Here is a 14,765-nt window from a genome sequence, read left to right as displayed (position 1 = left end):
AGCTTGAGGCATGGAACTGCCCTTCTTCTATCTTAGAGCCTATCAAAGCGCTGTACTCGGACCAACATGAGGGTGCGCTTGGATCAACAAGGATCTTTATCCACTCTGATCCCCACGCAAAGGGGTGTTAAACAAGGATGCCCTCTGGCTCCGGCACTGTTCTTGGCATTCCTTGGAGACATCAAAACATCTGAAGAAACCGTTCGTAGTTTTGCACCAAAAATCGGAAAATCGCATGTGGGAAGGCTCCTGTACGCAGACGACGTGCTACTCCTAGATTATATACCAATAGGACTGCAACGTCAGCTGAGCAACCTTCAGATATACATGGAAAGAAACAACCTGGAGATAAACGACAAGAAAACCAAAAACGTATGTCTTTGTCCAAAAACGCCAAAATCAACGCAAAAACGAAACTAGTGCTGAACAAGAACCAGATTGAAAATGTGACGGAATTTAAATATCTGGGCGTTATCCTGAATAACTCCAAAAATGAGATAGGAATGCAAAATCTCCTAAAAGACAATGCAAGAAAACTCACGGCACAAGGCAAAGCCATTAATAGAAAATTCGGGCGATTTTCCTTGATCCCGGTGATCAATTTTTACAAAATGAAGGTGGTCCCAACCCTAGTTTACGGAGCAGACGCTATGCCCAACATTCCTTCATCGATTTGGCCTACCCTAGAGGCAACGTTCTGGTGGGCTATCCTGGGGCTTCTAAAATGCGTGCCTATAGCTTGTATAAGACAAGAACTTAGTTTACTTTCCCTCGAGGGATCAGTAAGATGCAACTCTATAATGCTCTACCGCAAATGCCAACTCGCGGAAAATCCTTCAGTATACCACCTGATCCTACAAGAAATAAATGACCAAAATTGCAAGATGTTAAACAGCTGGTCAAATCGGATCAAGGAAATCCTCCAAGAAGTTTCATCTGACGTAGAGACTCTCAATAACAACCCAGTAAAAGTACTGAACAGAGTGAAGGAACTCGACTGGATTAAAACAGCTGAGAAAGCCGCCTCAAACAAGCTAACGAGACACTTGCCGGTGACCATTTGCAAACTGAACGAGCTTCAACCGTTCATCAAACAGTTCCCGTCCAAGCAAGCAAGGTCCCTGCTACTAAGAGCAAGATTGAACTTGTTACATACAAACGAGATCCTATTCGACGGGGGCGCGCAACAACTAACGCCTGCAGATTTTGTGGACAAACGGAAGTAGCGGAAACTATCCGCCACTTGCTCCTGTCTTGTCCTGGAACTTTGAAGTTAAGATCACCTTATCAGAGACACATTTTCTCGGACTTCGTGCTGCAGGATGAAGCACTTTGCTGGGCAAGGGTAATAGCGGGTGACAAGACCCCATGGCTGTTGGCAGCCTACAACATCTTACGCAGCTTACAAGAAACCTTTCAGGCCTCAACAGACTTAGTGGCGTCTTGTACCTCACCAACTTCCTTACCACAATAAACAAACTGCTCCGCTGACAGCTCTATAGAGACTCAAGAAAGGAAGATAGACAAATACAGATAAACAGAAAATCACCCTTTGTAAAAAAATCTTAAAGATTAAAATACTAAAAAAAAAATTTAAAAAAAAATCCCATCTCTGCTTGCCAGTGATCTCACTACATGACCCAAGAACATTTGCAAAAAGAAACTATTCATTCTACTGCCGCCAGACAAAATAGCTATAGAAAATGAAGACGCAACCGGCCAAATTCAGCCAAACCTATATCAAGGAATATATTTAGAGGAAAATACATGTTTATATAAAAAGGACCAATCTAAACAAGATAAGCGTCCACCAGGCTTAACCTAACTCCAAGTAAGTGTGAAAATACAGGTAAATGGTGTGTCTGAATAGAAGCCATTCTGAGAACTAAAAAAAAAAGACAAGCGACTAAAACATTTAAAAAAGGTGTACACAATACAGACCTCGCAATTATGCTATGGACATACATACCCAATATCTAGTGGTCATTCATCCTGCTCCAACAAGGGAAAATGTAAGAATCTTAACCAAACAGCCTGTGAGAGTTGGGGGGTTAGGGGAGGGGAATGAAAATCAAGAAGCGACTCATGGTTTTTGATCCCAGCCAGCAACAATCCCAGGGTGCTCGGGCAGCATTTTAAATTTTCTGGTGTAACCAAGCCACCAAAATCGCACCAGCCAATTTGGCATCTGGACAGGGCAACACAACCTTCAAGGTTTCTGAGGCAGATGATGAAAACAGCATAATTTAGTTGGTTAATAACTTAATTCCAAAGGCACGAAATGGCTAGGCTATAGCGCTATAAAACAAAACTTGGAGAAAGTACGATATGGTGGAACACATTTGCAGATTGTGTGAAAACAGAACTGAAACCTTATTCTTCAAAATATACACAATCTACAAGGAATAAAAAGGTGAAAAAACAAATAGGAAAATGATACATACAGACGGTTGGGTCGTTGAGAGTCCCATGTATTTAAAAACACCCTTTCTTTATGCAACTCTCAAACCACCAAAAAAAAAAAAAAAAACAAACAGAAAAATAAAAAACATACAAACAAGACCGAAGGTTCTAGGTGTGTCAAACTACACCTTTCACAACAGCAGCACATTTTCGGTTGCCACGAACTAAAACTATGTGAAAGCTTTCTGTTAGAACACCCTAGGACTACATAAAAGAGAATTTTATTTGGCATGCTGCTACTTCTGAGGGAATCTAAGACACTACAATATATTGCAATACCAGAAAAATACATGGTTCACACAGCTACAGTAAAGAGCGCGTGCATCAGTTTACTTCAGACATAAATAAGCAGGTCTAGGCCCTTAAAAGGAACACTAAAAATTTGCAAAGAACTTAACTATGTTCTACAAATGGGAGAGCGGTGCAAGTTCTCAACTCATGCACTGCTCTGTGGCTTCATCGTCAGCAGCCTTCCTCGCGTTGCCACGTTCACTTTTGGAATTCCACTAGTATTTTGAAGGAGCATTGTGAACACATTGCCCTCCGTTAGGTTCTCATCTACATATATGACTGTTGCCAACTCTACCTCTACAGTGATTTGCCCCCTCGAAAAAGAAAAGAAAATAAATAAAAAGGAGGTAGCATGGTTAACACGAACGATGGGGCTAAATCAGAACTAGTGGGAGGTTGCCATTTACAAGAAAAGCTGCAGGGTTGAGAAAGTATCAAGTATGTGCAAGTAAAGGGCTTAACGGTATTGAAATGCACCATGTATTAATATATTTTATAGACTGCTACACGTCACCTTGTGGCCATGAAGCAAATATTTCTTAGTAAGCGTTTCTCAAAAACATTGCACCCGTTAAATATGCTGAGGTCAACATGACCCCACATCACTAAACTCCAGCTTTTTAAATCAAGATTCATAGGAAAGCATGCAAAGGTGAAGTATGAACAAACAAATAAAGAATACGGACGAAACAACTTTCAGACCAAAGTTATTTCAAGTCTTCAACATTTGCCTATTCCTATAGTACATAAAGATATTTAGCCCCAATAAGGTCTCAACTTTGAGCCGTTTACCTACAAAGAACACGGATCCATTGGATGGTGGGGCTGCGCATTGGTCCAAAGCAGCAAATAAAATGTTCCCTAATGAAAAATACAAAATTGTTTTGGGGAAAGCAGACCAAATCAACCAGTGGCCAAGATGTGATCAGGTTACACTGTTCTAGTAAACTGCTAAATAAGGATCAGTCATCAGACAAAACAGATCTTAAAAAATACTTAACCCATAAAAACACTGTGCCCTATGATGCAATTACTGTCCAAGCAACATCACATCCCCTGCACAACCACATTACACTTTATCAAATTCGTACTCCCATCATACGAGGCATTTCTGGAGGCCCATATTAGCTGTTAAATCCCACTCACCTTGCCTTTCACCTTTCTCATAACAATAACTTATTTTTCTGCACTCCCCTGTATAGCCACGCCATGTATTTTGATTAATATTTACATCCTACACAATTGTTAACTCTTTGTTTGGAGTAGTAAGAATCATCTGACAACTAGAGGTAGGATAGCTCATGGAGCTAAATGCTCACTTTAGGAATATGTTAGCCAGCTGCAGTTACAGGTTTGAATCGCAGCCAGCTCAATGCATCCTTTCATCGTTCGGAGGTTGACAATTCAGGTGCCTTCAAATTTGACAATAACTGAACACAGCACAGACATAAAAGGAATATGGAGCTAAATCCCATTAGCAAATGTGATAATCTTATTACTGAATAGAATAAACCTGTGTCATGGTTTGTGGATCAGGACAGGTTGTGGTCTCTAATTGCCCTGGAAGTTGAGGTATAGAAGTCTAGCCAATGGTGGTGCGGGACAAGCACATATGGTGCTAGATTAGGAAGGGTGAACATAGATGATATATTTGCAAAGGCAGGACCAAGCTGACCAGAGAAAAAAACATAACCAGGCAACATTGGTAATGGCCAAAACAGAACAGTCGGCAACAGGTAGAAATTCTTTGAGCTTGATCTCTTGGCCACAGGGGCTTGAATGCACTGGACAGGTCACAAGAAGAATATACATCTAATCCATTGGAGAGAGAGATGCGTGGCAACAAAATCAACAGTTCATAAACAGAAGCTAAAAAGGGTAGCTCACTAGGTACAAAACATCACTGTGGGGTACTTTGCATTTGTGGTTATTTGTTTATATAGCACCTTACAAAAATTAAGCAATTGGTACAATAAATGATATGGTAACAATAAATACTAGAAAATCAACAGAGAAAAGAATACCAACAAAGACAAATGAACCATAATACAGCAGAAATTAAAGCCATGTTTTAGAATTGCGAGACAAAGATCCAAGCCACCACAAAGAAAAAAAAAATGTAGTTGAAGGGAGGAAAATCTTAAAGTCCAAAAAGAGGTTCATGTTGTCAAGGACACCAATCATCAACCCAGGCACGACTTCAGCTGGAAAATACGATAGAAGATGGAAAGAATGGTGGAAATCAAACAAAGTCCTGCTGATTAACGCCATGTGGGCTGGCCTACCATAAATGAAAAATTGGAAAACATTGCATGTGGAAGGGGAGACAGATAAACAAGGCAAACAAATAATAAAGTTTCAAATTTAGGATGCCAAACCAGAGTCCAAAAACCTCCACCACCTGATGCAGTTGCCCAAGTTGCTGAGTCCACCACCCTCCGCTGCCAAACATCCCAGGACTCCTCCGCCAAGCAGCCCGAGAGCACTGCAAGTTGCACCATCACCATCATATCTGCTGTTACAAAAGTTACCTGTGACTCCCGCACACTAGACTACAAACTCCACAGGCAGAGGAGAACACAGGGATGCGATGAAAACAACCCCATCTGTCGTCTAAGTCCTCGCTGCTTCCTCCTGGCGCCACCACGCCACATACATGAAGCTGCTATCTCGAGGCTATGCAGACAGAACCAGAGCCGGAACCTGGCATCACCATACACCACCACAACAGTCCTGGTGGTGTTAAACAGGTACTCCATTCAACTGTTATTGGGCAGAGCACTCAATTGGTATACGATTCACCTTCACTCCGGCTCTCTGAGGAATGGCGCAAAATCTACTCCGCCAGTGTCACTCAAAGCATATCCCCTCTCTGCAGATGTCTGGTGTTGCCACATGGTTGCAACAGCTGTCGCACAGGCCTCCTGAGCCCTCACAGATCACTAGGTGCAGTTAGTGATTTATAATCCGGTTTGTAACACACGGGGCGGGTGGGGTGATGGCCTACTTCTAGAGGACTAGGAATTAGTAGAATACTATATGTAGCAAATTTAACTTAAACGTGTATTTCAAGCAGTCACATTTCTGTCAATTATAAAGTTATGATACAATATGTTTTGAGGACATTACAAAGAACTACAAATGTAGCAATATCAGAAATGCGATTAAGATGCAGATTTAAGGCAACTACAAACGATCAAGAAGGGTTTAATGTCACATGCGTATACCACTAGTTGTCTTGGAGGGAAAAAGTAGCTCCAACTATTAATCTGTTTTACGAGAACAAGGCTATTCCATGTAACAAACAAGATCCAAAAAGCTTCCAATTGTGTTGAACCCAGAGATGGCATACATTGGGTTGAACCCGAGTGCAGAAACTGCTGCAGCAAAGGGTAGGAGGAAGGGATTCCAGGTATGGTGCAGTGTGTGGTACTAGACGAGGATATGAATATTTCAAAGACGGGGTCAAAATATGTCATTGCTGATGAACCCGGGCGTGACAAATGGGGACAGCAAACCCATTCCCTTGACTAACACAGAATAGAAACAGCAGTGCTGAGACCATGTCAAGGTAAAAGCACCCGGAGGCTGCTCATGAATGCGATGGGTCCGGACGTGCAGACTTGTGGTTTACTGGAGTAGTGGCGGATTGGCAATGCAAGTCCTGGGAATAACTGCATTGAAAAGGACTTTAACAAGAGAGGCTAAAAGCAAATATACGGAGCTGCTACGGCTTGGGCCAATTCCCATACTACGGGTCTGGCGGAGCAAGACCTGAACAATTTGCTAAAGTGGGTGCTGGCAGGGAAGGACCTGTGGCTAGTTGTAAAGGAATGAACCTCCAAATAAAGGGAGGGTTAGCAGAGAAACTGGTACTATCAATGACAACTGGCAAATGCAGGCTCAGAGAATGGCCCTTGAAAAGAGTTGACTAATCGGTTCCGATAATGATTTCAAATTAAATGTCTGGTACATAATTAAAGGTTAAGTAATCAAGTGACAACATGGCCAGTGGTGGATGCTCAGAGAAGCCCGGCATGGGCACCAGTGAAGGACGAGGTGCTTGACGTGACTAGATGTACAAGGAGGCCTGGGCAGTGGATGGAAGTTGGTAAAGGCTGGCCTGGTTTGACAAGGATGCTTGCCTCGAGCATCAGCCGGTGCTGGACCTGTCAATGACAAGGGATGTGCAGCAACAATAGGTTCAGCAACGTTACCTGACCCTAGGACGATTAGCCCATCAACTGATTTCGCGGGCGGGAGTGGGGGACGTCTTAGACAAGGGGGCGGGGGCGCGGTGGCACAGGCAGCCCAGAGGGGCGGGGGTGCTGGCACTGACAGGGGATGTGGGTGGTACAGTAAGATATGACCAGGCAGGGTGTTTGTTCCGCAGCCCCAGCGCAAGACTGCTCCCTGGACGTTACCTGCTGGAGTCCGGCCCCGCTCTCGTCCACCTGAATCTGTGGTCGGGCGCCCTAAGAATCCGGGTTGCTCCTCTTCTCCTCCTGCTGCAGCATTGCTCTTCTCCGCCCTGCTGGAAGCAGACAGAAGGCTGCTTTACAACGCATGCGCTGGCTGAGCTCGCCGGCAGCCGCACGCCATAGAGAGGTCAACAGAGAGATAGAGCAGCGTGCTGTACCATAGAGATGAATGTTCTAGTCTAGAACCGATCCTTGTGCTTCAAAGAGAAAGACAAGGAAACGGGCAGAAAGAAGAAGGACTACGCTGGCACAGTTACTACAGTAGCGACTAGTTCCCATCCGAGAAAAAGACCAAAGCAACGGGCCGCCCCCTCTTCTTCACGTGACTCTGATGTCATCCGTGTGATTTCCGGAGCAGTGAAGCGGTTCCGGAGCAAGTTCAGTGAGGGGCCGGGGCTGAGCGGGCATTCTGAACGCTCTGGCTGCTGGTGCAAGTGCAACCGGACCCTGACAGCCTTTTGCTTGCAGCGGATGGGTTGGGCGTTTTCTCTGGGAACCCTGCCAGCCTTTTGCTTGCAGCGTTTGGGGTGGACATTTTCATTGGGACGGCGGGAACGTTTCTACGGGACCCTGGAGCGTCCTGAGCGGCAAGGCTCTGGCTACCAGGTTGCAATTTTCTTCCGGATACCGTGAATGTTCCTGCAAGACACCCGATTTAGACAGGGGAGCGGGAAATTGCATGTACTTTAAAAATCATGCTCATCTATTCAACATGAAAGGTATGGAGGGCTAAGAAAAGGAACAGGGAGACCGCGTATGATGGTGTTTAACTGATCACCGGCGGCTAATAGTGATGTAATGTTTCATGAGGGTGTGATTATTAGAATGGGTGGCTTTAGAGGGGGTTTGGCTGGGGCTTTCTGCGTGTGATTCGGGATTGGCACACAGGTATCTGTTGCAAGGGGGGAGGGGCATCTTGCTATTTGGACGGAGTATTGGGCATTATGGTATTGGTCTAGACTAGAGGGAGGGATTGGGCATCTTGGTGGGGTCTGAATGGTTGGATAGGGGCATGCTGGTCTGGGGCATGGGGCACATTTGTGTGGATCTGGAGAAAGGGGGCCCCTTGGTGTGGGTCTGGAGGGAGGGATAGGACATAGTGGTGTGGGTTTGGGGGGAGGGTTGGGGTACATTGGTGTGGATCTGGGTGGAGGGATGGTGCACATGGGTGTGTTTCTGGAGGGAGAAATGGGTCACAGTGGGTCTGGAGGGTGGCATGGGTCATCTAGGTGTGGGTTGGGAAGTTGGATGGGGCATATTGGTGTGGCTCTGGTGGGGGCACATTGGCGTGGATCTGGGCAGAGGGATGGTGCACATGAGGTTGTTTCCGGAGAGAGATGGGGTAGTGGGTCCGGACGGTAGCATTGGGGCATCTAAGTGTGAGTTGGGAAGTTGGACGGGGTATCTTGGTGTGGGTCTGGAGGGAGGAATAGGACATAGTGGTGTGGGTTTGGGGGGAGGGTTGGGGTACATTGGTGTGGATCTGGGCGGAGGGATGGTGCACATGGGTGTGTTTCTGGAGGGAGAGATGGGGCACAGTGGGTCTGGAGCGTGGCATGGGTCATCTAGGTGTGGGTTGGGAAGTTGGACGGGGCATCTTGGTGTGGCTCTGGAGGGGGGAGGTGGTGGGGGCACATTGGTGTGGCTCTGGAGGGAGGTGGTGGGGGCACATGGGTTCATTTCTGTAAGGAGAGATGGGGCACAGAGGGTCTGGAGGGTGGCATGGGTCATCTAGCTGTGGGTTAGGCAGTTGGAAGGGGCACATTGGTGGGGCTCTGGAGGGAGGTGGTGGGGGCACATTGGTGTGGCTCTCGAGGGAGGTGGTGGGGCACATGGGTGCGTTTCTGGAGGGAGAGATGGGGCACTGGGTCTGGAGGGTGGCATGGGTCATCTAGGTGTCAAGTAGGAAGGGGCATCATTGGTGTTCCTCTGGAGGGAGGTGGTGGGGGCACATTGGTGTGGCTCTCGAGGGTGGTGGTGGGGGGCACATGGGTGTGTTTCTGGGGGGAGAGATGGGGCACTGTGGGTCTGGAGGGTGGCATGGGTCATCTAGGTGTGAAGTAGGAAGAGGCATCATTGGTGTTGCTCTGGAGGGAGGTGGTGGGGGCACATTGGTGTGGATCTGGGCGGAGGAGGGATGGTGCACATGGGTGTGTTTCTGGAGGGAGAGATGGGGCACAGTGGGTCTGGAGGGTGGCATGGGTCATCTAGGTGTGGGGTGGGAAATGGGATGGGGCATCTTGGTGTGGCTCTGGAGGGAGGTGGGGGGGGCACATTAGTGTAGATCTGGACGGAGGGATGGTGCACATGGTTGTGTTTCTGGAGGGAGAGATGGGGCACAGTGGGTCTGGAGGGTGGCATGGGTCATCTAGGTGTGGGTTGGGAAGTGGGACGGGCATCTTGGTGTGGCTTTGGAGGGAGGTGGTGGGGACACATCGGTGTGGATCTGGGCAGAGGGATGGTGCACATGGGTGTTTCTGGAGGGAGCAATGGGACACAGTGGGTCTGGAGGGTAGCATGGGTCATCTAGGTGTGGGTTGGGAAGTTGGACGGGGCATCTTGGTGTGGCTCTGGAGGGAGGTGATGGGGGCACATTGGTGTGGGTTTGATGTGAGGGATGGGGACATTTGTCTGGGGACGGGTGGCAGCATATTGGTGTGGGTCTGGAAGGAGGGGATGGGGCACTTTGGTGTGGGTCTGGGTGGATGGGGGCATACTAGGATGGGTGGTTTTAGAGTTGGTTGGCTGGGCCTATCTGCATGTGATTCAGGATCGGCACATGGGCATCTGATGCAAGGGGAAGGGGCATCTTGCTATGTGGAGGGAGGATGCAGCATTATGGTGTTGGTCTAGAGGGAGGGATGGGGCATCTTGTGGTTCTGAGAGGGAGGGATGGTGCATATTGGTGTGGGTCTGAGAGGAAGGGATGGTGCACATGGGTGTGGGTCTGGAGGGAGAGATGGGGACATTGCTGTGGGTATGAAGGGAGGCATGGGACACATTGGTGTGCATCTGGAGGGAGGGATGGGGCACATTGGTGTGGGTCTGGAGGGAGGGATTGGGGCTCATTGGTCGGAGGACGGATAGGGGCATCTTTCTGTGTGGAGGGAGCATGGGCCATCATGGTATGGGTCTTGAGGAAGGGATTGGGCATCTTGGAGTCTGGATCGGAGGGGGCATTGTTGATCTGGAATGGAGGGACAGGGCATATGTTGGGGGTATGTCAGGGAATGGTGGAGCATGTGGGTCAGGGCTGGAGCACTCTGGTGGGAAGGAAGGGGGTATCTGGGTGTGAATGGAGGGGTGGGGTATGTTTGTCTTGAGAGAATGATTTTGGTTTATTGGAGTGGTGGGAGCATGTGTGTGTGTCGAAGGGATGGTGTAATCTGGTGTGGGTATAGAGAGAGGGCGAATGGCACCATCTGAGTATGAGTCTGGAGGTAGAGGTGAATCATATGGGTGTGGCTTTGAGGGGTGGAGCATCTTGGTGTAGGTATGGAGGGACGGATGTTGGTGTCTTTGTGTGGGTTTTGATGGCGGGATGGTGGCATGTGGGTCAGGAGGGAGGTGGCATTTGAATCTGGAATGTATGTTTGGAAGGAGAAATGGGGCATTTGAGTGTGAATGGTATCTGCTTGTGGGTGGGGGCACGAAGGATCATTAATGGTGGAGCAGCGGGAGGGAGAGCCGTGGGCCTGATCTCGGTTGTATCCCAGACGTGCACACCCACAGCCCGGGGCACCTCTCACAGAGCGGTCCGTTGCGTGTGGTCCACCAGGCGCCAGGGAGCAGGGATTCCCTTCCACCGGAGAGGGGTCCGCGACCCAGCAGATGGCCGGGGATGCCTGGCAGGGTTGGGTTAACCTGCTGGGGATGTCCCCAACCACGCACCGGAAAGGAAGCCCTGCGCAGCCCCCTCTCCTCACTGAGCCCGCGTCTGCGCTGGCCGGGGGCACGCACTACTCTCTCTGACCTGCCAGCGAGTGGGCATTGGTGGGCACACCGCAGTCAGCAGGGAGGCCCCGTGTGGGAGCAGCCTGGAGCCGAAGGGAACCTGACTGCTCTCGAGGGGCGCCTCCCCAGGCAGACAGGGGCCCGGCACGCCAGGCATGAGCCTTGAGCCATGGTGCAGCTGGCTTACTCGACGGTGGGCGCCAAGGTTCCAGCCGCCCACATCTGTGGGCGAGCGATGGCCAGGCCTGCTGGCACAGTAGGTGACCTTCCCTCTTGCCCAGGTACCTGGAGCTGGGCCCTATGCGGCTAGGGTGGGGTTTGAAGACTCTAGCGGTCCCACCCAACCTGTGCTGTCTCTGGCCTGCCTCGCTATTCATCTCCCAGCCCCCTCCAAAAGGGAAGGGGTCGGGGAAGGAGTGGATCGGGCCGGGTGGGCAGGTGGCAGAGCGGCCTACCTCCATCCCCCTGGGAAGCGCTGTGCTGCTGCAGGTGGCGATCAGGCTTCCCAGGCTGAGCACCTGGATTTTTTTTTTTTTTTTTTAAACCACAATGGTTTCGGCCGAGCGAGATAGGGTGCTGGGCCTCCCCGACCTCTCCTGCACCGGCAGGGTCGGGCCGACATCTGGAACAAAAAAAAAGGTGCCTGTGACTCTTGGCGGTGGATCACTCGACTCGTGCATCGATGAAGAACGCAGATAGCTGCAAGAATTGGTGTGAATTGCAGGACACATTGATCAACACTTCGAACGCACCGTGTGGCCCTGGGTTTTTCCCAGGGCTACGCCTGTCTGAGGATCGCTTCTACATCAATCGCCCCAGGGTTCCCTCCAAGGGGCGTGGCTGGGGCTGTCGCAGGGACCTCATTCCATTCATCCCCCTAAGGTCAGACCCCGATCAGCACCGTCGCTGGATCCTTGGATCTGGCGTGCAAGCTCATTGCCGACGCGTCCTGGCCTCGCCAGTTTCCCCGCCTCATGCTGGTGTCGGGAGGGCCGGGTGGCCGGCGCGCCGTGGATGTGGTGGCGTCGGCAGCAGGCTTTAAAAAAGCCTGGCGCACCTTCACCCTACCCCGGGGCATCTGGCCGTGCTGTGTGTGGCTGTCTTTGGTGTACCCCGGTTGCCGGCGCAGGATGACCATGGAGCGTGGACCTTGTGACCATGTCGGCTTCAGTCGCAGATTGGGACAGAGCTCACTCGCCTGCGCCAGAGGCACAGGGCTGGGGCAACCCCCCACACCCGTACGAGCCCGAGGCCAGCTGCCCTGAGCTTTTGTGCTCCCCGACCACGGCCTGAGATCAGACTTGGTGACCTGCTGAATTTAAGCATATTACTAAGCAGAGGAAAAGAAACTAACCAGGATTCCCTCAGTAACGGCCAGTGAAAAGGGAAGAGCCCAGCGCCGAATCCCCATTCAGCGGCTGGCGTGAGAAATGTGGCGCCAGAAGACAGACTCCCTGGCATCGCTCAGGGGGCTCAAGCCCTTCTGATTGAGTCTCCACGCAGATGGTGTTGGGCCGATAGCGGCCTCTTGCACACTGGGATCAGGTTTTCTTGGAGTCAGGTTGCTTGGGAATGTAGCCCAAAGCGTGTGGTAAACTCTGTCTAAGGCTAAATACGGGCGCGAGACTGATGGCCAACAAGTACCGCAAGGGAAAGTTGAACAGAAGTTTGAAGAGCGAGTTAAAGAGGGCGTGAAACAGTTGGAGGTAAACTGGTGGGGTCGGCGCAGTCCGCCAACACGATTGAACACGGCAGCCAGGTTGGTCACCTGGAACGGGGGAGGCCCTTGCGGGTCTGCGGCCCGGGCACATCCAGCCCAGCAGGGCGCATTTCCTCTGTAGCGGTGCACCACGACCGGCTGGGAAGGCCCCAGGGGGCAGGTGGCTCTCTGCTACAGCAGAGAGTGTTACAGCCCCATTACAACAGTTTTTCTGTGTCCACGGGGCTGAGGGAGATAGACCGCCACCACGCCCTTATCCGGCAACCGTCCTGGCCCCTCTTCGGGGTCGCTAGAGTGGCGACGGGAGACAGGGCTCCCAATGCGAGTGTGGTGGACTGCCCTCAATACGCCCCGACCATGTCGTGCCGCCGGGCGGGGAGCCCCACAATGGGCGCCAGGGGTCTGAGGTGATGTCGGTTAACCACCCGACCTGTCTGGCCAAGGAGTATAACACGTGCCCGAGTCAGAGGGCCGAATTAAACCCTGTGATGTAATGATGTTGAGGGCCGGTGCTCGCCGATTGCAGTGGCATCCTGTCGCGGTGGGCCCTCCATCGACTCATCTCATCCGCTCTGTCAGAGAGATGATGCATGACCGTGTGTGATAGTAACCGAAAGATGGTGCACTCGGCCTAGTGGAGGTCTGTAGCGGTCCTGATGTGTAAATTGGTCATCCGACCTGGGTATAGGGGCAAAAGACTAATCGACCGATATAGTAACTGGTTCTCTCCCAAGTTTCCCTCAGGATAGCTGGCGGAAGGAAACCCCAGTTTATCTAGCAAAGCGAATGATTAGACGTCTTGGGGCCAAAATTATCTCAACCTACTCTCAAACTTTAAATGGGTATGAAGCCCAGCTCGCTGGCATGGAGCCGGTTATTGTATGAATGTTCTCAGTGGGCAACTTTTGGTAAGCAGAACTGGCGCTGCGGGATGAATCGCACCCCGGGTTAAGGCGTGTGATGCAGATGCTCATCAGACCTCAGAAACAGTGTTGGTTGATATAGACAGCAGGATGGTGGCCATGGAAGTCGGAATCTGCAACTCACCTGCCGAATCAACTAGCCTTGAAAATGGATGGCGCTGGAGCTTCGGGCCCATACCCGGCCGGCGCTGAGAGCCGCGGGGACTAAGTCGGGCGAGTAGGAGGGCTGCTGCGGTACGCACAGAAGCCCGGGGCGAGGGCCTGGGTGGAGCTGCCGCAGGTGCAGTTCTTGGTTGTAGCAAATATTCAAACGAGAACTTTGAAGGATGAAGTGGAGAAAGGTTTCATGTGAACAGAAGTTGAACATGGGTCAGTGCGCCGTACGGAAGGGATGGGCTATGGCCGCCGTTGCCCTCAGCCGATCGAAAGGGAGTCGGGTTCAGATCCCCGACCTGCTCCGGGGACAGTGGCAGGTGGGGAGTTTCACTGGGGTGGTACACCTGTCCAAGGATAACGCAGGTGTCCTAAGGCGAACTCGGGGAGGACCGAAACCTCCTGCAGAGCAGAAGGGCAAAAGCTAGCTTGATCTCGATTTTTCAGTATGAATACAGACCGCGAAAGTGGGGCTTCACAATCCTGCTGACTTTGGGTTTCAAGCAGGAGGTGTCAGAAAAGTTGCGACAGGGATAACTGGCTTGTGGCGGCCAAGCCTTCATAGCGACGTCACTTTTTGATCTTTCGATGTCGACTCTTCCTATCATTGTGAAACAGAATTCACCAAGCATCGGATTGTTCACCCACTAGTGGGGAACGTGAGGTGGATTTAGACCGTCGTGAGGCAGGTTAGTTTTACCCTACTGATGTGTTGTTTCAATAGTAATCCTGCTCAGTACGAGAGGAACCGCAGGTTCAGACATTTGGTGTGCATGCTTG

The 14,765-nt window shown here is 50.5% G+C and overlaps 1 protein-coding gene and 1 non-coding gene across 34 annotated transcripts in view; one reads left to right on the top strand and one right to left on the bottom strand.

The window, feature by feature from the left end:
• CLASP1 (cytoplasmic linker associated protein 1) overlaps positions 1–7,534 on the bottom strand; it is a 2,584,612-nt gene extending 2,577,078 nt beyond the window's left edge. For 12 of the 33 annotated variants that reach the window (XM_069616708.1, XM_069616710.1, XM_069616715.1 and 9 more), the window contains exon 1: positions 7,179–7,533. The gene's annotated coding sequence lies outside the window, so the exon portion shown is untranslated. Of the gene's footprint in view, positions 1–7,178 lie in introns of all 33 variants that reach the window. The other 21 variants (XM_069616711.1, XM_069616719.1, XM_069616721.1 and 18 more) reach the window with 3 other exon arrangements.
• Positions 7,535–11,836: 4,302 nt separating this feature from the next.
• On the top strand, positions 11,837–11,987 carry LOC138489851 (5.8S ribosomal RNA). The gene has a single exon (XR_011274949.1). It is a non-coding gene; the product is annotated as a 5.8S ribosomal RNA (ribosomal RNA).
• Positions 11,988–14,765: the final 2,778 nt, after the last annotated feature.

Source organism: Ambystoma mexicanum, chromosome 9, assembly GCF_040938575.1.
Source record: "Ambystoma mexicanum isolate Mex_15411 chromosome 9, UKY_AmexF1_1, whole genome shotgun sequence".
NCBI classification, from domain to species: domain Eukaryota; kingdom Metazoa; phylum Chordata; class Amphibia; order Caudata; family Ambystomatidae; genus Ambystoma; species Ambystoma mexicanum.
The sequence above is the reverse complement of the archived record's forward strand: the minus strand, read 5'-3'. Positions and strand labels throughout refer to the sequence as shown.